Source organism: Typopeltis vanoorti, chromosome 23, assembly GCF_054136105.1.
Source record: "Typopeltis vanoorti isolate ZY-2024b chromosome 23, IOZ_Tvanoo_1.0, whole genome shotgun sequence".
Classification (NCBI taxonomy): domain Eukaryota; kingdom Metazoa; phylum Arthropoda; class Arachnida; order Uropygi; family Thelyphonidae; genus Typopeltis; species Typopeltis vanoorti.
Window position 1 is genome coordinate 15120203 of NC_143571.1, and position 23274 is coordinate 15143476.

General features: G+C 34.1%; 1 long non-coding RNA gene across 1 annotated transcript; it reads right to left on the minus strand.

The window, feature by feature from the left end:
• Positions 1 to 855: 855 nt before the first annotated feature.
• Positions 856 to 20003, minus strand: LOC150093643 (uncharacterized). The gene is made up of 2 exons (XR_016550330.1): positions 19936 to 20003; positions 856 to 1584 (listed from the first exon to the last, which is right to left on the minus strand). It is a non-coding gene; the product is annotated as an uncharacterized LOC150093643 (long non-coding RNA).
• Between the last annotated feature and the right edge of the window lie 3271 nt (positions 20004 to 23274).

The window sequence follows — 23274 nt, forward strand, 5'->3', positions numbered from 1 at the left end:
GCCTCTACTAGTAAATAAGTAACTAAAATTATTCTGTTTCGACTTCAAAATTAATCTAATTGTTCAAAGTAAACTTCCTTTAATGTGTTTTGAATTAAACTTTTTTATTGCAATAATTTTTATTAATCCTATTTTATTCTCTCTCTTTTTTTAATTTTGTTCCTCTTCTTTTTTTGTTTATTTTTTACTGGTAGATGTAGATCGTGAAGAGCGGCGTGGACGCGAGTCGCATGCGGCTCGCGAGCCACGTTGTGGCCACCTCTGGTCTACAGTTTCCACAAAAATGCAAATCGAATAATCCTTAGCTGGCCAGCGTTGTTACTAATGTACTATAGGTTCACAACTTTCGTGGGTGGGAAACACACACACGCACACACACACACACACATTGGAAAGTTTTGACAATGATTATATTCATTATATTGCATACCGTGTACGTTCGAAGCCAAATTAGTAATCCAGTCACAAAAGAGAGATCAAGCTAAAAAACTAAAAATAACAGACTTTTTTTATTTTACTCAATCCGCACACGAGATTGCAAAAACCAAACCACAACAGTTCAGCGTGTGCGAAAATTTTAAAGAAAAGAATAGATGGAATGAAAGAAGATCTGATGAAGAGTTGATCTGTAAATTTGAAAGTGAATGATTGTTGAGAACGGTTTCTGTGTTTTAACATATTTTGAAGCAATGAAAGTGGAATGTGTGGACCAGTTCAGTAGCACAACTTGCATGAACAGACGTATATAAGAGGAATATGTAAGGAAGAGACTACAGTGGGTGGGTGAGGGAGGAATCATCTCAAGCACAACAGAATATGACAGGATTTTCTCAGGACAATAAGAACAGAGATATCTTTTTTTTTTTTTTTTAATTTTATTTTAGTAGTACAATGCTCTATTATTTACACTGATGCATCGCTACATGATCTAAGTAGTAACAAATAACCATTTTATTTCAATATTAGTTTTCAGGATTGACTAGATAGAAGTTTCTTTGTACACACGAGTTCCCAGAGCCCTAGAAATTACTTTAAAACATAGAAGACACTAAAAAGTATTCAGTAAGAGTTAGTTTGTATTATGAGCTAATATTTGAAGTCGAGTGTTTCAGAAATATGTAAAGAACACTCTTACGAATAACCCCCAAAGATTAAGGCCACTGTGAGCAGTAATATGCAACTATGAACTTTACGTTGGTATTCTCTCACACCTCGCAAATCACCACAGGCGTTTGTCCTTCCACAAAAGGTACTGTTTCGGTCTTTTTTTCAGGTGCAAACTTAGTACTATTCCTTCTCTCCGACTGCTTCTGAATCTTCATGAGACTTCCCTCATAAGTTGGAGGAGACGGCATGAGATTGGCTTTCGTCTGGTATTCCATGAGCACCCTGTAGTGTGGTCGCTGATATACTAGAGATGTTTGCAAATTTGGATGGACTTCTGAAAGCACCACACACCTATCCTCCGGTGGTTTACGGCGACAGAGACAAAAGTGTAACGCCATGTTCCAAATGACCACCGCTATCAGAAAGGCGAGAAATGCCGCGGGAATTGCCACGAGCAAGACGTCGACATCACCAGGTCTGCAAAGTCATAAAAATGAAAAAAAAAATCAAAATACTTCTTAATTCGGCTACCGACGTTTATTCTTAATAATTTTCGCACAGAATAGTACTATATTAGTACTTTTAGTATCAGTTAATACTCTATTAGTTTTACTCTATTGATATGCTAATACTAGTATTGGATACTGATACTACGTAGTATTGACATAGTACTATATTAGTACGAAGACATTGCCATCAGAAAGTACTATATTAATACTAAATTACTAATAAACTACTGTCTTGGTACTAATATAGTACTTTTAGCTATAATGACATAGTACTATATTAGTACTAAGACAGTGCTATCTGAAGGTACTATATTAAAACTAAATTAGTAATAAAGTATTATATTGGTATTAATATAGTATTTTAGTACTAGCTTCAGCTTTTTTAATAACGATGTAGTATTAAAACTAAATTGAAAAGTAAAGATTTATTATTGAAAAAAGCTAAAAATAAATGTTTAGTGCTAAAAATAGTAAAATAAAGTATAAACAGACATTTCGCACTTTCACAACTGATGCTTGGAACGGAGTAATTAATATTCCTTTAATACCAATGTAAATAACTTTATCAATATTAAAACTCATTTACCACGTGGCTAATAATTTAATTATGAGTTAATTTTGACTGCACGTTAACCACACAAAAATCATCACCAACAATGTGAGAATTAACTTGATTACATTAATTTGTTTCATGAGCTTGTTTATCTAATTTGCCCATACATAATTCAGTTCCACTAATTTAGATAAAGCAAAGGTGAAAAAAAAAAAAAAGAATCTATGCTCGAGTCATATTATATGCATGAACTACCTCGAAAACCAGTTTTGATAATATTAATACCTGAGATGAGTTTATCGTGCGTATTGTTTTCGTTCATTAATTTTTGATTAACATTTACGAACTACAAAGAAGGATTGCATTTTAAAAAATGACGTCACGCCTCTTGGAAAGTTTCTGAGATTTAAATTAAATATTAGTTGAGCTTAATCGAAACAATTTCAGTTAAAGAAAATGAATGGACAATCTCAGTCAGTGGTTTAATATGGAATAACGTCTGCCTATTCATTTTCTGTTAATTTTATTTTATTTGGTAAGATATTATAGAACTTACATATCTATAGATATGTAAGTATTGCAACGGATATGCAAATAGTTATATATTTGCATATCAAATTAAGTGGAAGTATAATGTTTGTTGATATTATTGCATGAGCAAAGTAATTCGTTATGAGAAAACTTCTTGCACGCACACACACACACACACACACACACACACACACACACACACACACACACACACACACACACACACACACACACACACACACACACACACACACCAATCGAATGTGTTTTTTCATTTCCCAAATAGAGCAAAGGTTTTTTTTTTATGCCCTAACTTAGAAATTGTTAAGGAGCAGCAGTTTTCTAACATTCGCCGTCATTAGTAATGAGCTTATTTTTAATGACGATTTGTAGATTGTGGATGACGAAAGCACAGCAGACCGTCGCCAGTTCGCGTTCCTAACCCTAATCAGCATTAGTGTATGAACTGTGGTAGATTTTTTTTTGACAGGTTTAGAAACCTAATTTTACGGAGAAAATCTGTACTACTCAGATACTTTTAAGGTCAACCTAGTTCAGGAAATAGCGTAAAAAAATTCCGCTAGTCGGCGTCTAGACCGAACTTATAACAATCTTCCTTCTATAGATCTAACATCATGGCGGTTACTACAAGACAATACGGATTGGTTTTTCTGTTAAACTGTATGCTGTTCTTCAATATAGCATTTTTTATCAAGTGTAAATTAAAGTTAAAGTTGAGTACATTATTAAAATGTTGAATTAAATGAAGAAAAATATATTCATCCAACCTGAGCTAAGTTGTTATAAAAAATAATATTTTATTATTATATCACACCACGGCGCTTGGCCGCACGAGGGAAGACTTGGTTTCAAGTCTAGTCGGCGACTAGAGGAAATTTTTCTAAGCCTGTTTTGGACCGGTTCCCGAGTTAGTCAATCTCTGGCGAGAGAAAGTGGGTTTTTTCTCCAGGAAACTCGGGTTTTTCGTCTCGTAAACTCAAGAAAATCGACCGTAGAACCCACATTATTTCAGACATTAAATACGAGTGTTAGAGTTAGGGACCACGAGATGGCGGCACCTGTAGAGCCGTCTCTCTTCACTGCGGGCCACTTAATTAGTGATAGCCTTGGGCCATCTATCTCTGATTGGGTACCAGTGGAGATTGAACTGCCCACTCAGTCTCTAAAAAGTTAGATAGGGCTAAATGGCCTCGCCTACTCCCGTATATACGGGAATAAAAAGGCGTTAGCTGATTTTTATTTATTTTTATTTTTTATAACAATAACTTAGCTCAGGTTGGATGGAATTTAATGATTTTAGTATTTAGGACTTCTGCTAAAACGTGCTAATTTATTCCACGTTTGGTTTCAGTCAAATTATTTTTAGTAACATCGGATCCTTCCTGAATTTTTTCATGAAGATCTTTATTGGACCAACATACGTTTTCTAATTCTTTCTTTTGCATTGCTGGATTTCGATATAAGGTAATGACCTCCTTTTCAATAATGGTATCCAACACGTCCTCCATTTTTAAGTTATTATCTCGGATCACATCTAAACTTTGTTTTTTGTCTTTAAGTATTCTTAAAAATTAAATTAAAAAAAAAACACGAAGCTACATTTATAGAAATGTGGAATTTATTGAAGACAGCGCTATTCTTCAACGGAAGAAGAATGATATGAATGGGGTTGGGTTGTGTTCCGGGACAATCACAAAATGTCCTATCACGTCTTAACATGAAGGAAAAAGAGATAAAATAAAAAACTGGAAGCGAACAAACGACGCCATTAAGTATATTAAAAATATGTTTGAATCATTCTGATACTATTGAACAATTAAAATGAAACATATAATAAATACAATTGATTTATAAAATTAATATATATTTAATTTTAATTGTAAAAATATAAAACATTAAATATATATATATATATATATATATTAAATTATATTTCTTGGTTTGACCTTTCATTAATTGAAATATCTTTCTTTGGTATTAGTAGTATTTTCTAAGAATCGGAGAAATCAGAAGTTCATGGCTGGTTGGACAAACACTCACCGGTAGCAATACCTGTCATAACTTGCCTTGCAAATATTCAGCATTAAAACACATCTCGATAACCCGTATGTCCCTTTCTGGTGTTTATTACAAACACCCTCAGAGGTTAATTTCCTTTAGCTTTCCATGCTTCATATCAGTATAATTACTAATCTTGATATTTGGCAAAACTGAGGGCAATGTTGCATTTGACGAACCGAAAGTTCAGATTAGCTGAGAAATTATGTCATTAATGAATAGTGTATACAAATTAGAATATGACGATGTGTGTGTGTGTGTGTGTGTGTGTGTGTGTGTGTGTCACACACATCGTCTGATAAACAAAAGCTCATTTCCTCAATGATATGACTATGAAAAACGGTCTAGACCTAACAAATTAGTACAGCTTTACTAATATGCTAATATATGAAAATTATGTGATACGTATTGTGACGTCATCCGTATAAAAAAGCTAATGGACGAAGAAGGCGCTTCTCCACATATAAATTAGTTGCAATTCATCATTTGCTACAGGCCTGGAAACAATCTTATTATCAGAATCTTTTGACAGCCATAATGTGAACATTTACGGTATTTCCCAGATATTAATTGCAGTTATGCAGTTGCAGGCAAAAGGACAGCAAGGAAACTCTTCCTAATATCTAGGACTGCCACAAACATCACGTTGATAATATTACATTAGAACAATTAAATTGGTTGTTTTAATTACGCCAACGCAATCCTGCGAGTATTATGTTTGTAATTTGTGTGTCGTCTCTGAGAGGATTATGTCTTTAAACAGGAGAACAAAAAAAAAAGGAGGATTAAAGAAACCCAAGCTATCTTCGGAGCCTCCGTAACTTAGTCAGTACAGACAAAGCCCTTTTGTCGGAAAGACCTGGGTTCGATTCCCGTTCATAACGTGAGAAACCTTTATTGGTTTCTTTCGACTAAAGGTGAGTTAGTTGGTCTCATACGGTGGTAGTGGGTTTTTTCATCAGGAAACTCAGGTTTTTCGTCCCTTATATTTGCCTTCAACTAAAAATGTCCATTTCTTAGTACAAGATCGAAACAGGACCGTTCTGACCAATAAACGTTGTCACTTACACTGCAGCCGTCCACTATAAACACATCCTGTGTTTATAGAGTGGACGTCTTTGTTTATGAAATTTTCATCTTCGCCAGAGGTCCCAAACTGAATATTTTCATGTATTTTTTTTATTTTATCTATCTATTTTTATCTTTGGGATTTTGAAAAATCAAAATGTATTTTTTTTTCTCTATATCATCAAGGATAATTAATGCACTTGTAGTTTAAGGAAAGACCAGCTCGGATTTGGGAAAAAAAAAAAAAAAAAAAAGATTGGTAAAAAGTGTTCGTGACTTTTTTTTTAAATGTCATATATTTCTTCAAATAATTTGAATTGACAATTAGGTTTTGATTTAAATGCGGTCCAATTTACAATTTCATAATGTTCAATAATAGTAAACCAATAATATCGTAACCTTATGCGGGACACTTTGAATTTATTTATTATTAAATACGAAAGAACATGCTTAGAGAAAACTTTTAAGTTACTCTAAAAATTCCCTTTTTAATACTGAACTTACTAAAAGTCCACATTTTTGGAAACTCATTCGACTGTGCATCTACAGCAAATATCGACTGGTTTTGATCAAACGATTTTTTCTAAAAAATGCTCAATACGCAATCTCAATTTCATCCAACAAACAGCAGGCGCAAGTATATAAGTACAGCGGCTAAAATATACGCGAAAAGTTTGAAATGATCGATTAAGATGTTTATTTAATTTGAAAAAAAAATCTGGAGATATTTCGAATTGTACGACTAAGTCTTGCATCATTTCGAATGCCTTCAATTGTAGGAAACTAAGGAGATATTCTTTTCATCGATTTTTATTTATTTATTTGATTTTATTTATGTACTTTTAAATCTCAAAGCTTTATTCAAGTTTGAAGAACAACATCGAAATAAAATAGCGCCAGCGATCTAGAGGAGTCTGCTTTTACCAACAATTTAGTGGAGGATGCATTTTAATTACTGCAATATTGTCACCTGGAGACGAGTATGAAAAAAAATTATCACACCTCAAGGCACACCACAAACGAAGCTAAAAATAAAAAATAAAAATAAATAAATAAATAAATAAATAAAACCGAAAAAAAAAAACCGGGAGTGTGGTAATTAATTTCTACTTAAATGTTAATTAAAAGCAGACTTAATTAGTTAACTGTTGGTATTCCTGTCTGTTCTGTATTTTTATGATAATGTGGTAAAATATAATTAGCGTGATAAAAAACATAATGAACTCCGTGTGATAGTCGTTAAGATATTAACGATGCAGTTTTTCTTCTTAGTTTGTATGTATGGAGTCATTTTTACAGTAAAAACAAGTCTGAACGCTGTCAGATTTAAAAATATGCTTTATTAAGATTAAAAGCACTTTTTTTTTTCGACAAGATAAAAAATAGTTAATAGCAATAAAACTTCCGGTATGGATAGAATCCTGGTGATACTCAGTTTTTGCCAGTGACAGATTCTAGTTCTAAAAAAAAAAAAAAAAAAAAAAAAAAAAAAAAAAAAAAAAGATACTCATTGAGTTTCATTATAAGATGCAGATTGATCACTTTTATTAACCGACACTTGAAATAGAAAAACAAAAACAAAAACAAAAAAAATGCTTTGTCGGAAAAGAGTTTTTGATTTATTCGATTGATAACCATGATGTTTTCACCGTTTGTGATTGATGGACATGAACATAAAAATGTACGGATGTTCGGTAAAGATCGCGCACAAAGTAACATTGTGGGAGAATTAGCAGTATTAAGATATACTACTTAATGGTTGTGATCTAATAAACAAGATTAGTGCAAGATTATATTTATTGGCCACGATGAATATCCTTAAAGGAGCGATTAAAATCAGCGGAGACCAAAAATTACTTCGTTGTGTGGGTCACGTAATCAGGGAAAGAAGAATTTTAATCTTCATGAAAAGCGGGAGTTAATACTGTCAAATATTTCCCCACAGTTGTGCAACGTCCATAGCAAATTTCATTGAAATTGGTCCATCCGTTTTCGCAAGCTGTTTCACATGGACGAACGGACGTGACGTAGGAGCCAAAGGGTGCTATTCGTTTAAGTTCACGACTAAAAACAACTTTTAGATATCAGGAAGCACAAAATAACGAAGCGTAACTATATAGCAGCAACAACAAGAATAGTAGTAGTAGTAGTGGCGCACCCGGGGGGGGGGGGCAAGAGTTCCTGGTCTCCCAAAAAGAAAAAGAAAAAAAAAAACGCTAGAAAATTTTCAAAAAAATCTTTTCTAATTAAAATTAATTTTTTTTTATTTATGTTGTGTCGTGTCTTCTATTTCTATACTACTTATGAATTGGGCTAGAGGAAACATAACGGGTTTCATGTATTGGCGATCATTGCAGATGCTCAGTCGTATGCAATGCGTACTGTGTATTCTCAAATCGTCTACTCAACTCGGCCTCTCCCCCCAAGATTAAATCCTGAGTGCGCCACTGAGTAGTAGTATAGAACATCCGTAGCTCAGTGAGTATCGAAGACGCCCTTCAGTGGGAAAGAGCTACGTCCAGCCCCTCCTGGAAACTCGGGGTTTTCGTTCCCTCAGAACAGACAAACCGTCCAGAAGAACATACTCAATTTACAGTCAATGCAGACTGGATTAACCCGCCCTGTTAAAGTAAGCAAGTTTTTATGAACGAAAGGAAGATGGAATATATATCTATGAGAGAGAGAGAGAGAGAGAGAGAGAGAGAGAGAACATATTCGCCAAAAAGAATATCTTCGAAAGTTTAAATATATTTTATAAGTTTTTTTTTTGTTGTTTTTCTTTCCCATAAGCAGTGCCAGTCAATGGGTTCAACAGCCTTTCGTGTCTCCGACTGCCGTAAAAAATGTGTAAATATATCAGGCTGAATTTTTTTTAAGATATCTTATTCTATTCTTATCAATTCTCAGCAAACACTTAAGTTGCAAATGCTGTTTGTGACAGGAGCTCCAATTATTCAGTGATAAATGTTAACAGGAAATGATAGCGGATATTTACTTATCGTATTATTTACTTTCCGGCTTTAAATTTAAAGCGACTGGATAATGTGTGAGTGATAAAAAAATATAACCTAAAACTAGTTAGCTCATTTATTTAGTTCTCTGCAGAAAATGAAAAACAGGATTGTTGATGGAGTAAGCGAAAATGGACTGCGAAAAAAAAAAAGAAAAAAAAAAGAAAAGAAATTTGCCTATTGGGGACAGGAAGCTCGGAAAAAAAGTCTGGAAATATGCATAAAAATATTCATAAATGTGAGTTTCTTGTTAAAAGAGGGCTCTGTCATAATCATGTAACCGCATCAAAAGAGAACGTAGTTGATTAACACATTACCGGTAAGCCAAGGGCGATTGCACTTGGCTTGCCAGTAATGTGTTAATACAATTTTTTTTTTTTCTTTTTCATATTTTTCTTCTTCTTCTTCTTTCAATGTGTAATAGTAGTAAGTTAAAATGTTTTTCCAGCATTAAAGTATTTCTGCTTTTGCCAAGTACCATCAATTAACTCATTGCCGTGAGTCACAACAGGCAAAATACAAAAACTGGTAACCCTTGTTACTAAATCTGGAAACTAATCTTTCATGAATTAAAATAATAATAATAAAAATAATATAAAATCACTCAGTTAATATCATGACATAAAATGCCATAAACACATAAACTAATTCCTCCTAGCTGTGCATCTTACAGACGAATCCCAGGCTGAGATGGTACACAATGAGGTGCAAACTTCATCTATCTGAATAAAAGCAAGTTTCTCACAGCAGTTTAAGTTACAGCAGTTGATCGCAACGTCCGCATGGAGAAGAAATATTAATGTTGGAGGGCAGCCGCTGAATAGAGTGTTTTTAGTTTCTTCGTTTAAGGATAGTAATACCGTTTAGTATTATATTTCCCTCAGAGGATAGTTGGAACTACATATCGTCATATTAAAAAAAAAAAAAAAAAAAAAAAAAAAAAAAAAAAAAGATTATTGCTGTATTACACCTATGATTAGAAAATTCAAAGGAATTTCAGTTTCCCGGATGAGCATTGTTTGTAACTGGGAAAAACGCATCTAAACAATAAGGATTTTTTAAAAAGTTATACAATAAAAGGAAAATATCTGCTTCAGATTTTATTCTCAACTACTTTCTTTGAAACCCTCACCATTTGTTCAGTTTGTGATTCAATGATCAGCAAAAATAGCGTATCTGCTAAAATATTGAAATGAAGTGAAATTTTTCTCCTAATAAGCTCGAACTTGTAAACTAATCTAAATTTATGACGCTTTGCATAAATATCTGATCAGCACATAGCAGAAGACGCTTGAAATATTTTGCTCAAAGAAAACAGAGCGATAGTACCAAGACATTAATAAGGAATAATTATAGAACAATATGGTTTCTTATTGTCTTTCTGTCCGATAGCTGTTTAATGTCTGTTCATGGGACTGATTTGCCTGTTTCCGGGAGGAAAAGCCCAGCCTACGTAGGCTCCATTTTTATTATTGTTACTAGTAGTAATATACGACTTCAATACAGCAATTATTATGGGATGAATAAAATTTCAAATAACGAATCTGGTTCAGATTCGCTATTTGAAACTTTTACAAGAAAATGTCGAACCATTCCAGTTTTCAGTTCAGTTGTATTCGGGGTAACAAAGAAATTACGTGCCCAAAGTATGTATTATGGAACCAGCAAAGCAAAACATCGAGTATCAAGCAGTTAACTTGATCACCCATAAAGAACATTGCAGACATGATCAATTGGTTATCAAGCTACCCAACATTTTGCCGATGATATGCATGTTCTTTGTATTTTCTTATTTTATCAGTAATTTGTTGAGTCCATTAATAGTATTTTAGCTTGATTATGTTTTTGTTCTGCTGTAGATGATGAGGTATATTTGCTTTTTTTTGAATAGGATTAAAAACTGTTGTTAATATCATAGTAAACGAATACAAATACTTCATTATTAAAAATAAAAAAAAACATTAATATAAAATCATGTAGCAATTTAATACTTATTTTTATTTTTATAAAAAAGGAATTAAATAAACTTAAATATCTTTCAAATACAATTGAGATTTGAAACACCAATCAGAAAATTGTATAGAAACAAAATGTAAAGGAAAGTGCTAACAATCAATAGACCGTGAGATGCGGTGATTGATTCATTCAATCCAATACCCTTGGAGGGTAATGGATGGCAATACTGTAGCCAATGAAGTTCTAACTGAGGCTCAGCTATTGCTGTTACCCTCCTGCCATGATCAGAGCTTTAATAGCTCAATAACACCTTATCCCTACACTGTCCTCTACAGATAACGGGGAAGATGAAAAGCATTCTTGCTTCGCCCCTTTAAGCCAGTCCTTATAAGGATTATAAGGATAAATTATTGTATTCATTTTTTTAATTTAGTAAATTAGTAAACGCCCTATAATACGCAGTAAGCTAAGCGTATCTCTCTTTAGCTTGTATTATCACGTATGAGGTGCTGACATAGATGACAACATGACTGCGAATACAGAACGTGGTGAGTAACAACAGTTGCATGCGCAGTTAAATATTTATGCTGACTTTGGACAACGTTTGATAGAAAATACACTGGATCTTAGACAAATTTTGAATAAGCAAACAATATTTAAATAAATAAAAATGAGGAATACATTCGTAATTGGAGTAGTTTTCTGTTACCTCTCGTACTTGTTTACATATTTTGTTCGGATTGAGAAATTGAGTTATTTAAACGAAATTATTTCTTCATATAAAGGCAATTAAATTTATTTAAAAAAAACCTATCATAATTCGAAATGTTATACTTAAGGGTATGCCAACAGTTGCCACGTGCACATGCCAGTATAGGTTGCGTATGTATGCCAAAATAATTAAAATGGCTTATTTCGATAAAAATTTATCTTAATAATAATATGAATGATTTACGTAGCATACAATATACCCTTGAGGATATTTTATACAACTATATATTCATGGTAAAGTATACACACTGGTAAACTGATTGCGGGTACTAAATTTAACTAAAAGATAACAGCTGTGGCAAATATTACCTAATTTAACAGGTAATTAATATATAAATATCGCTTTAATAAGTTGCAAGTACTTACAATATGCTCATTTAGCTTCTTATATTGGTCACGCTGCCATGAAGGCTGTAGCTGTGCATGAATACGATAATCACTTCCTCTCGTGCTATCTCGCGTATTTTGATTAAGAACTTAATAAAAAGAAAAATGATACGTCAGATGCAGGTGTGTATTTATTTTCAGCAGGTGTTCGCTCGCAGGGTTTACGAGATGAGATTAAGAAAGGCAGTTTAGGATCACGAAGGTCTTTTTCCTTAGATAATGCATGTTTGAAAAAATATAAGAGAATTCAGTATGGATGTGCATATGATGAATAGGCATTGTTAATTCATTTTGAAAATAAGTTCAAACTGTGTTCATATATGTTGTCATATATCTATAAAAATTAGCGACCTGTCTTAAAATATATAAAACATTTGACTTTCATTCTGTTTCAAGGTACTTGGATCAAAGCGAAATGCAAATGGTACTGCAATTAGAAACATGGGAGATGAAGTATTCGTACTTTTCCAATGATACTTTAACGACAGTTCTTAATCGCAAGCAGTATTATATCGACCAAGGAAACTCGCAGTTCTATTGCGTGCTATTATATCGCAACAAGAACAATTAATCTTCAAAAATACCTAATTGGTCAAAATGGTCGATTTTATGAGTTGTGGGGTTTTACTCCACAAAGAAACCCTAAAAATAGGGTTTCTTTCTGGAGTAAAAAATGAGATTTTTGTTGCTACAAAGATCGAATAACTTAACAACAGTTAAAAAGTTTACGTATGACCTAGATGTTAGTCAGTAGGGTGGGACCCATAATGGCCGATGATTTTGCCAATCTGTTATCGTGTTAGTGTCTATTACGAAGGTGCTGAAAATGAGTGGTTATTAACATGTTTATAATACAAATATTGATACAGACATCAGTGAAAAGCTAACCGAAGCTCCAACTGATACAACCATCAAACTCGGTGACCTAAATGCAAAAAGCCCAACGTGAGGCTTCCCCAATTTAGACCATAAAGGTCAACAATTCGAAGACCTCTTTACAGATTTGGAACTCACAACAATTAACAATGGACAGAGCACCTATCTCTCTAAAACTACGGAAGTGAATCTGCTATTGACATCACAGTTATTAATTATAGCATTGCATCAAGTGGACAATGGAAATTTTTGGGAAATGCCATCAGTGAACCACAGACCCATAATAACAATACTAAACTTTAAGATTGATCAAGAACAGCAAATCAAAAGGACATGGAACTTCTCTCAGAATAGCCAACTAGAAAAGGTTTACTCAAATCTTGGAGAGCCTCAGTCAAGAGAACTTGTCTCTGGAAACTTTGACAGAAAATTACAAATCTTTACTTCATACATCAATAAAGCTGCCAAAGCAACAATACCAAGAGGCTAACGGAAAAATACCTGGATACCATACTGGAAAGATCACAATATTCATTCAATGATTACAGAAAGAGACAATATCAACGAACAATTCATAATTAATAAAACTGATGAATCCAGAAAGAAATTAATGTACATAACATACAAAATAGAGCAGGAAATTTGGAAGTGCAAACAAGAGAAATGGTTAGAGTTTTGCAGTAACCTGGACCCAAGAAAAGACAGCCAACACCGGAACATTATTAGAATCCTAGACAACAATATCAAAGAACCAACAGAAAACAAACTTCATCATGAATGCTGGGGAAAGCAATTACAGATCAAGAAATTGCAAACACACTGGCAAAAACATTTTCAAACAACTACAAACTTCAATATAATAGAGAGGACAAGACCCTCAATAAAATCACAAATAAAATACTAAAACAAGCAAGAGCATACCAAACTAATGATATCTTCTCTGAAGAATTTACACTAAGTGAACTAAATTCATCAATCGAGAAAACTGCAACTAATAAATCTCCTGGTAATGATCTTATCTTTGGTCATATGGTCAAACACATTGGCAAAAAAGCCAAAGAACAACCTGGATATTCTCATATTCTCAATACCTCTTGGTGAACAGACAAACTTCCAAAAGAATAGAAAAAATCTGTTATTGTACCCATCCTGAAACCTGACAAAAATGCTGCAGAATGTCAAAGCTACAGACCTTTGGCATTAACTAGCATACTTTGTAAAATTTGAAATAATCATACATTCCAGGCTCATGCACTGGCTGACAAAAAATAAGAACATTAACTACTACCAAACTGCCTATAGAGCCCTTCATTCGACAACAGATCAATTATTCCACTTCTTCCAAACAATAATAGACTCATTTCAAGAAAAACCAACAAAAAAGACAACTGCCATATTCCTTGATATGACTGCTGCTTTCGATCGTTTTTGGATCAAAAAATTAATATAAACAGTACATGATATTGAGATTAGAGGAAACGCTTTAATCTGGATTAGATCAAAGTTAGAATCAATGCAGCAATATCAATAGAGAGAGAGGAGAACTTGGGATGGTATTCCCCAGGGCTCAGTACTCAGTCCCTTACTATTCCTTTTATATGTCAATAATCCCTACCTTACAGAAGACACAAAAGTAGCTTGCTACGCAGTTGATATAGCCGTCTGGCACACTAGTGCTAAAATCAAAGGATCGGAGGAGATTCTAAACAAATCCATGAGAGGATTAGAAAAATGGTCAGATGAACGTAAACTCAAAATCAACCCAGACGAAACAAAACTAAGCACCTTTAGTACAGACAGGAAAAATAGACATTCCTACAATCCCAAAGTCACGATCAACAACAAGCTAATTGAAAAAAGTCACAAATCCAAAATACCTCGGTATTAAGCTTGATCAGGAATTACGTTTTGCACAACACATCTCTAACACTTCCAACAGAGCTCTAAAAAAATTAAATATAGTGAAAAGGCTTTGTGGAACAAATTGGGGCGCAAAGCCAAAAATCCTCAAAACTACTTACACTACACTAATAAAGCCAATAATGGAATATGCAGCACCTATCTGGTCACCTTCGGCCTCATCAGTAAAGGAAAAAATAGACAAAATACAAGCAAAAGCATCCAAGATTATCATTGGTGCCGTCTCATTCACTAACAACATCAGAGCCCAACAGGAATGTTGGCTTGACCTACTGGAGGACAGGCAAAAATTTGCCACCATAAAATTCAAAAATAATATCAGAGCGAAAAGCGATCATATTTCCCTAAAAACTTATGAACATTGGAATCAGAAATGCAGACTTCACAGATCATCAACTTTACAATATGATGACACTGTCAGTATGGAAATAGGTCTTGATTAGCTAAATGCCTATATAAACAACTCCTCTATTTTCCAGTACTTTATCTCCAAATAAATAAATCTAAACCTTACCAAACTCTGTACAAAAAAAAAAAAAAACAATCAAAAGAAATGCTAAAAGAAAAAGGCCTAAATATTATCAACCTTCGTTCATCCTTCAAACAAGTTATTTATTATACAGATGGATCGTCAGACAACAATATGATTAATGGAGGCGCTGGTGTTCTCCTTCTACTCCCGAAAGGTGAAAAACTTTCAATAAAAGTTGGATCTGGCAGAATTGCTTTCAGTTTTAGCAGCGAACTTTACAAAATAAATAAAGCATTCAAAGCCTACTTCAAATTATCATCATCCCAACAATCTGAGGGAATTATAATCTACAGTGACTCAAGATCAGCTATGGAGGCAATCAAAAATGGCAATACCCAGCTCACACAAGACACCCATAAACTCTTAAATCAACTAAAGTGTTTAGGAAAAGTTTGCATTTTACAATGGATTCCTGCTCATGTAGGTATTGATTATAATGAAGAAGCAGCTGATAAATTAGCAAAAGAGAGCTCAACCAAGAAACTCGCGTGATAACTCTTGCTGATGCTAACGCACTATCAAAAGCTAAACTAATTCCACTGAAATCAGTGATACAACATCAAATTCCCGAAATCAGTGCTGACAGAAAGACCTCCACTATGATAGCAAGACTACGAACAGGACATTACACAGGAATGAAGATCAATACAGATGATACGAGAACATATAGAAACGGCAACAACTGCCCAATACTGAACTGACACCCACTCACATCTTTACATCAGAAATTACAGCAGCCTTGCAAGAAATAGATCCTAATCCCGAACAACATCTCTATACGAACAAAATCATCGACATAGCCAAAGCAGTTCAAGGAGCACATGGAAACATCCAAGACTCTTCAAAGGACAAGACAACAACAACGACAACAAAAGAATTTTACCAAAAAATTAGCGCCTTTGAGTATCTTCCTCTTCAACCATCCGTCTCTTAGGACGAGTCACTTCCCCGGATTAATGATTAAGACGAATTCGGGGGGCCAGCCCTCCTGCTACAACCTCTAAATGACCAAGTATTTATTCCTGTAGATTTCCTACGCCCCGGTGTATCCTATGTCCTGTAGGGTTGAGTTCTCAAGGCCAGTTTGCGGGATGAAAACCCCTCAGCTAAACTGGAGGAAAAACCCTAATGCCCGCGCCCAAGATCCTTAAGCTCCTCACGTCACCGACAGGAATCGAACCTAGGATACTCCTTCCCCTGGCATATGGTTGCGAAGCGCACACAACTAGGCTAACGGTGCGGTCATTTTATCTTTCTATAAGTATAATTATGTTTCTGTGGAAGACATAGCGTCATGAAAGTTATCGAGAGGATATACATTTAAACTGATACAACAATTTTTATTCAGTGACCAAGTACCTGTTTTAGATTAATAATATTAGCTTCTTAATAATCAGTTGATCTTTTAATTGTTTAAATTTCTAAATCGGAGATGAGACAATACCCAGACTTGAAATTTCGCAGAAGTGACAAAGTAAATTACCTCCAGTAGTGTCAAGAGTAAAATTAAACTTATTAAATGCATATATTTTGTTCAGAGAAAAAAACTGAGAGCCTTCGAGAGCATGCTGTCTAAAGACTCCAACCATGGGAAGCTGTCTATCTTTGCGATACCTAGGCAACGTTTCTGGGCTTTTTTTACAATATCTAACAAAACAGTCTTGAAGATAAATTCGATGCTATTATTTCAAGTAAAACATCATATCTGCGATAATTTTATCTTTAATGTGTAAATATATATATTTCTTGTAATGAAATGTCTCGTTTTCTGTCTTGGTTGTTGAATCTCGACTTGAAGTTTACGCTGTATATCACCTATATTTTGAAAAATGAAAACACAAAAAAGTAATTTGATTTGGTGCAAAAACTACAGCTAAGTACAAAGAGGAATACAAATGAATAAACCCACAAATTTTTCATGTTCAAAGACGAATCGTATGCATTACATAGAGTCTAAGCGTATTCTTTGTTTGCCCTAAGCTTAAGATGCGCTTAATCCTTGAGGATTCAAGTTTCCTCGTTCGTATTTCTTTGCATCTTAGGCAAGATTCCACCCTAGGTATTTTTAATAAAAGAGCTTCGTCGAAATAAAACCGACTGAGCTAAGGAGATTGGTCTTTATATTATTATTATTATTATAAGAGACCTCCAAGGGGCCAGGGACTCGTTGAAGGAGACCACGTGTCACCACACCACCTGTCATGCCATCTGTTGAATTCATTCACACTATCTCACTATCTGCACTCACAATCTCCATAGTGAAATTATTCCTATCACACACACACACCTCTATGAGAGAAAACTCTGTCTCTCATCACTTAACTCTATTCATTCTCAACTTCCATGGATGTCCTTTCGTCCTGTTCTCACACCCACCATAAAATGAAAAATTCTGTCTGCTGGTATCCAGTGGTATGGTCCCTTCAAAAGTTTGAAGGTTTCTATCATACCAACCCCTTTTCTCCTATTTCCTAGCGTTTCACAATTTCGAAATCTCTCCTCATAATCTACATTATACAGTCCCGATATAATTTTAAGACTCTTCACTGTCTGCACCACCTCAGAAACCAGGGGACCAGACCTGCGCGCAATAGTCCAATCGAAGTCTTATCAAGTCTTGTAATGAGGCAAAATGACTTCCTTATTCTTGCATAACATTGTTCGTTTCAGAATTGCAATTATCCTCAGAGTTGTATTCGCAATCTTTGTTATATGGCCTCTGAACTTCATCTTCTTATCTCTTAAAACTCCAAGATCTCTAGCCTGGGGAGTTTTTTGTAGCATACTCTCGCCAATACAATATGCCTTTGAATATCTCATTAAACCAAAGTGCATAACTTGACATTTACTGACAGTGAAACGACAGTCACTTTCACATGAACACAATTATAGCTTATCGAAATTATTCTGCAAGTACTGCATTTCTGATTGCCTTTGCATCATCAGAAAACAGCTGTTTCTGGATGATGTAAAGATGGAATAACAATAGACTAAGGACTGATCCCTGTGGTACATCACTGGTCACCTTAAATTATGCAGACCCATATCTCCCATGAACCACGTTTTGATATCTGTCGGTCATCCATCCTTTGATATGTCAGCCATCTCCTTATCCATGCCAATGCTTTGTAATCCAATCTCACATTCCGCAACTTATGCAACAGCCTTCCATGCTGAATCTATCACAATCTTTAACAAAATCCAAAAGTATCATGGCGTATCCATTCCCTTGTCTAATTCAGCTGCTATATTATTATAAAATGTGAACAACTTACCTAAACATGATCTTCCCTTAGTAAAACCCATGCTGTTCGTTGCAAAGTATCGATTCTCTGTCAAGTTTTTCCAAAATCTTCTCCACCACTTCAGAGATACTGATTGTCTTTGTGCAATGAAATTATCATACATTCCTGTGGAATTTTCCCTGTACTGAGATTCAATTTATGCGACAGCTTTAGTATCTCCTCCTCATGCAGCTGAGTTTCTTCCTTCAGTGTAGAGGCAGCATTGAGCTCTATGTTGCATACACCAGATTGACTATTAGCAACATGGGCACACATTAGTTATACAATCTCTTCTGCATCTGCCACCCACATACCATCTACATTGGCAAGAGTTCTTCTTTCATATTCATTCTTTATTTTATTTATAATATTCTTGATAGCATTCTTTAGGGTTGTCTGTAGCTTGCAAAGCCAGTTTTTTTCTTGCATACACTTAGCCTTCCGTACAATAGTTACAATTCTTACCTGCGCCTTATATTCATGACTGACATCTTCCTCATGAGCACGGTATTCCTTCCGCACAATTTTTTTCAAGAATATCTCATTTAATAAGATTGCACATCCATTTCACTCCCATCCTGTTTATATCTGAAGCTCTTGAAACATATTCCGATATTGAATCATTTGTGTATTACCCATGCACTGCCGATATCCATTTCATCTAGCAACTGATACCATGAAATCGAATCAGTTAGTCATAATTTTCTGCTTTGAAGTTCAGCATGTAACCTTTTTTAAATTGAATATCCATACACTTAGCCACTTCCCAGGTTAGTACAGTATGATCGCCATTACCAACAGGAGGCAGAACAGTTATGTCTTTAACTGAACTCCCTCTGACACTATAATCAAATCTCTATGACCTAGAACTCTTCTATCACATGCCGATGAAATAAGTTGTCTCGAAATAGCTCAGTAAATTCCTTCTTTCTTTTCACGAGATGTCACTGTTATCCAATCAGTGTTCCCATAATTAAAGTCCCCACAATGATTATTCGTTTAGTAGCTATTAAGTTTATAATACGGTGCATTTCATCGTCGCCCAGTACTTAAGTGTAATATATTTACTTATAATAATATTAACGATGACCAATTTGTAAAAATATTTGAGAATAGGAGTGTCGAGAATTCAAACAATTTATTCAGATGATCAAATGATAAAGTTTGGAAACCTATAGACTAAGAAGATATTAAAAAAAAAAAAACTAGAACAAATACAACTTTTGTTAAAAAACACGAAAAGTCACCTGAAATCAGAATCCATCCAGAATTATTTGCTATTTTTCATTAATAATTTTAAAACTGCAAGACTGTAGTTACTAAAACAAAACCACCGCTCATAATTTCTTACTTTTCAACTCTTGAGACGTTAAATTCTAAATAAATACCAGGCAAACCACGAACTCGCTGAGGTTTTGTTATCAGTCAGCATGCCTAGAGAGAGAGAGAGAGAGAGAGAGAGAGAGAGAGAGAGAGAGATTAGGGTTGGTCAGAGAAATCTAATGGAGAGGAAACAGGAAGTGATGACGTTTGCAAGACTTACTGGAAGAAAATCCACATAATAATCAGCTAGCATTGTCGCCTTGAACAAATTTTGAAGAAATAGGACATTCACAATGAAAATATTGTAGCAAGCAAATAAAATAACGTATTACTGTGAAAGTAATTGTACATATGCACAAAACGAAAGGGGTACTTTACACCAGATGCATTATTAATTAATTAATTAATAATTAACGAATTAATTAATTAATTAATAATTAATAAATTAATATATCTGGTCTTTGTAGGTGACTTTGTAGGCCTTTCCCACAAAGTATTCCTGGTGATATTTTTATAGGGTAGTTCACCACTGCTTTCCCCAACCCCCCAATTTTATCCGGGCTCAGGACTGGCATATGGCTGGGATTACGTATTCATGACCGTAATCTGTGTTCATGGGGCCGGTTAGCCTGTTTTGAGGGATGAAAAACCCGAGTTTTCTGGATGAAAAAAAACCCTAACTCCGTATGAGACCGATTAACCGACTCACCTTTAGTCGAAAGAGAACCAGATCAAGGTTCCTCACATTACTGACGGGAATCGAATCCAGGTCTTTCCGACCAAAGGGCTTCGTCTATACTGATTGAGCTACGGAGGCTCAAATAATACATATATTGTACAAATTGTTGCAAAGTGGACATCGTAGTTAGTGCAAGTGTACGACGTTCACTTGGGTGAATGTCTCGAACGAGATGAATATACCTCGCCTACCCCGTCCTTTGTCAGCATTTTGAAACTGTTAGAGTTGAATTGAATTTTCAATTGTTGATATTTTCTTTATTTTCTCGATCTGAGACAGAGTTATATTATTCAGGGATCACTTAAAGATATTAAGGTTTTAGGAGTCAAAAATTGGAGCATTAAATAAGGAAGGCTGGAAGAAGTTTCTGAAGAAGGCCAGGGCACATACAAAAAGGGATGTTGAGCCAATGATGATGATGATGATGTGTCATTAGCACGTAATATTAATTTTCTACTCGTGTTTGGCTTATATATTCCACTTATATCATTTTATTTTGAATAATTTTGCTTCTCCAAATGAATCAGTTTAAACAGAATTGAAACGACTCCATAAATTTAACAGAGATTGTGAATACTGAATTTCACTTTATCTCCAACCAGTCAGAGTGGAATTAATATGCTACTTAAAATCATTTTGACAAGTTTGTTTGTTTTTGTTTTTGATTTCGTGGAATTTTGAACAAAATTTTGTTCTGATTTCTTATATCGTTTTGCCAAATTTTGTCAACCGAAATAATCCAAATGAAAAACTAAAATATCTCGTAGACATTCCTGAGTACATCATAAATCCCAAAATATGTTAAATTATACCCAACCGTGAATGTGATTATTCCAATATATAACTTAAATATTTTGCCCTTTGTTTCTCTTAGGGATTCTAAATTCCAAATTTCAGTAAAATTCGTCAAGTCGTAGTTCAGAAATAACTTGGTCGTACGTACGGACAAAAACGCATCTAATAGACTTAATCCAATTTGCGAAATACATCGAAAAACATTAAGCGGCAAATTATATATAGTTTAGAATGAGACTTTAGGAAATAGAAATGTTAAGATTTAACATCTAGGCAACCTAAGTCATAAGACGATTGTATTGTGTCTGTCAACTGCATTTTCAAAGGCCGATTTGCGTATTTTGATCAGAGAAAACCAGTTTATGGTTTCAGTTGGTGGCCCTTTAATTAATTAAACCTTTATTTATGATTAAATGTAAAATTAAATGTAAAAGGAAATGATTAATGTAAAAAGCAAATTAAATGTGATTTTTAACTTGAAATTGCCTATTTAAAAAAATAAGGAATTATACTAAAAATCGCATTTAATTTGCTTTTACATTTTATCAGTGAGTTAATATATAATGATGAAAGGAGGGGGGGGGATTCGTCCAATTTATTATAATAGATATACATTTGGACTAACTCTCACGTGCTATGGCTCCCACTGATAAAAGAAATATTCTTTTTTTTTTCCTCGATGGTTTATTGAAGTGATGGATACTTCTTGAGATTTATGAGGTGTCACAGTCTGTTCATTATCCATTTTATCCTATATTTCTTCGCAAAATTGACCATTTATCTGAATTTATGAACTTCATCTACTCAGCTTGTTAAAAGTTATCGTAGGAAAATGTCGCATCGTAATTTTAAATGTTAGATGGACAGCATTTTTTCCAATTTTATTCTGCGTTGCAAGACTCGAGAGCATTACCTCTTTGAAAACTGAAAACCTTCTAGAAGGTATGAAGTCAAACCTACATGAGTAGGTTTGACTTCATACCTTCAGTGCTCCCATGAGTGATCACTAATGCAATCATTGTCATCAGCGTTGTTTATTGCCATATATATATATATATATATATATATATATATATATATATATATATATATATATATATATATATATATATATATATATATATATATATATATATTATATATATATATATATATATATATATATATAGTGACCCCACCCATAATGCATTGCAATATACATCTTCTAGTGAGATGTGCTTTACATTATGGGAAATACTAAGAATAGTGATCAGAGCTTTACCCACCTTTACAGTGAGTTTCCCTGGTGTTGTACCATCTTTAGACTTGAACTTTGTTTCAGGCGCAAACTTAATTGCTTGCATACTTGGGATTAGGAGTTAAAATAACCAAGTTTATAAAATTGCTTGGTTATCCTAATATACAATATCCCCAAGTTAAAAAATTTATTACATATATATAATATTCATCAAAGCTTGATTTGCTTCCTCAGTCTTAAGAAAAGGCTGGTTATATTCCACTAATTCGAGCTCTACCCAAGGGCCTATGAGTTAAGGAAATACTTTCTGAAAATGAAAGCTGTGCCGAACAAAGCGGCCTTTTGCAGCTGCCCAATTTTTAATCCATCTAACTTGAGTGCTTCTAGATGTTTTTTCCATGATTTAGAGATGGCGCCTAATATATATATATATATGAAGGCAAAAATACAAAAAATTCAAGAAGACAGTAAATGCAGATTGTGCAAAGAAAAGGAAGAAATGGTAGAGCACACTATAAGTGGGTGTAGCAAAATCGCACAAATTGAGTACCATAAAAGGCATGATAATGTAGCTAAGATAATCCACTGGCATTTAT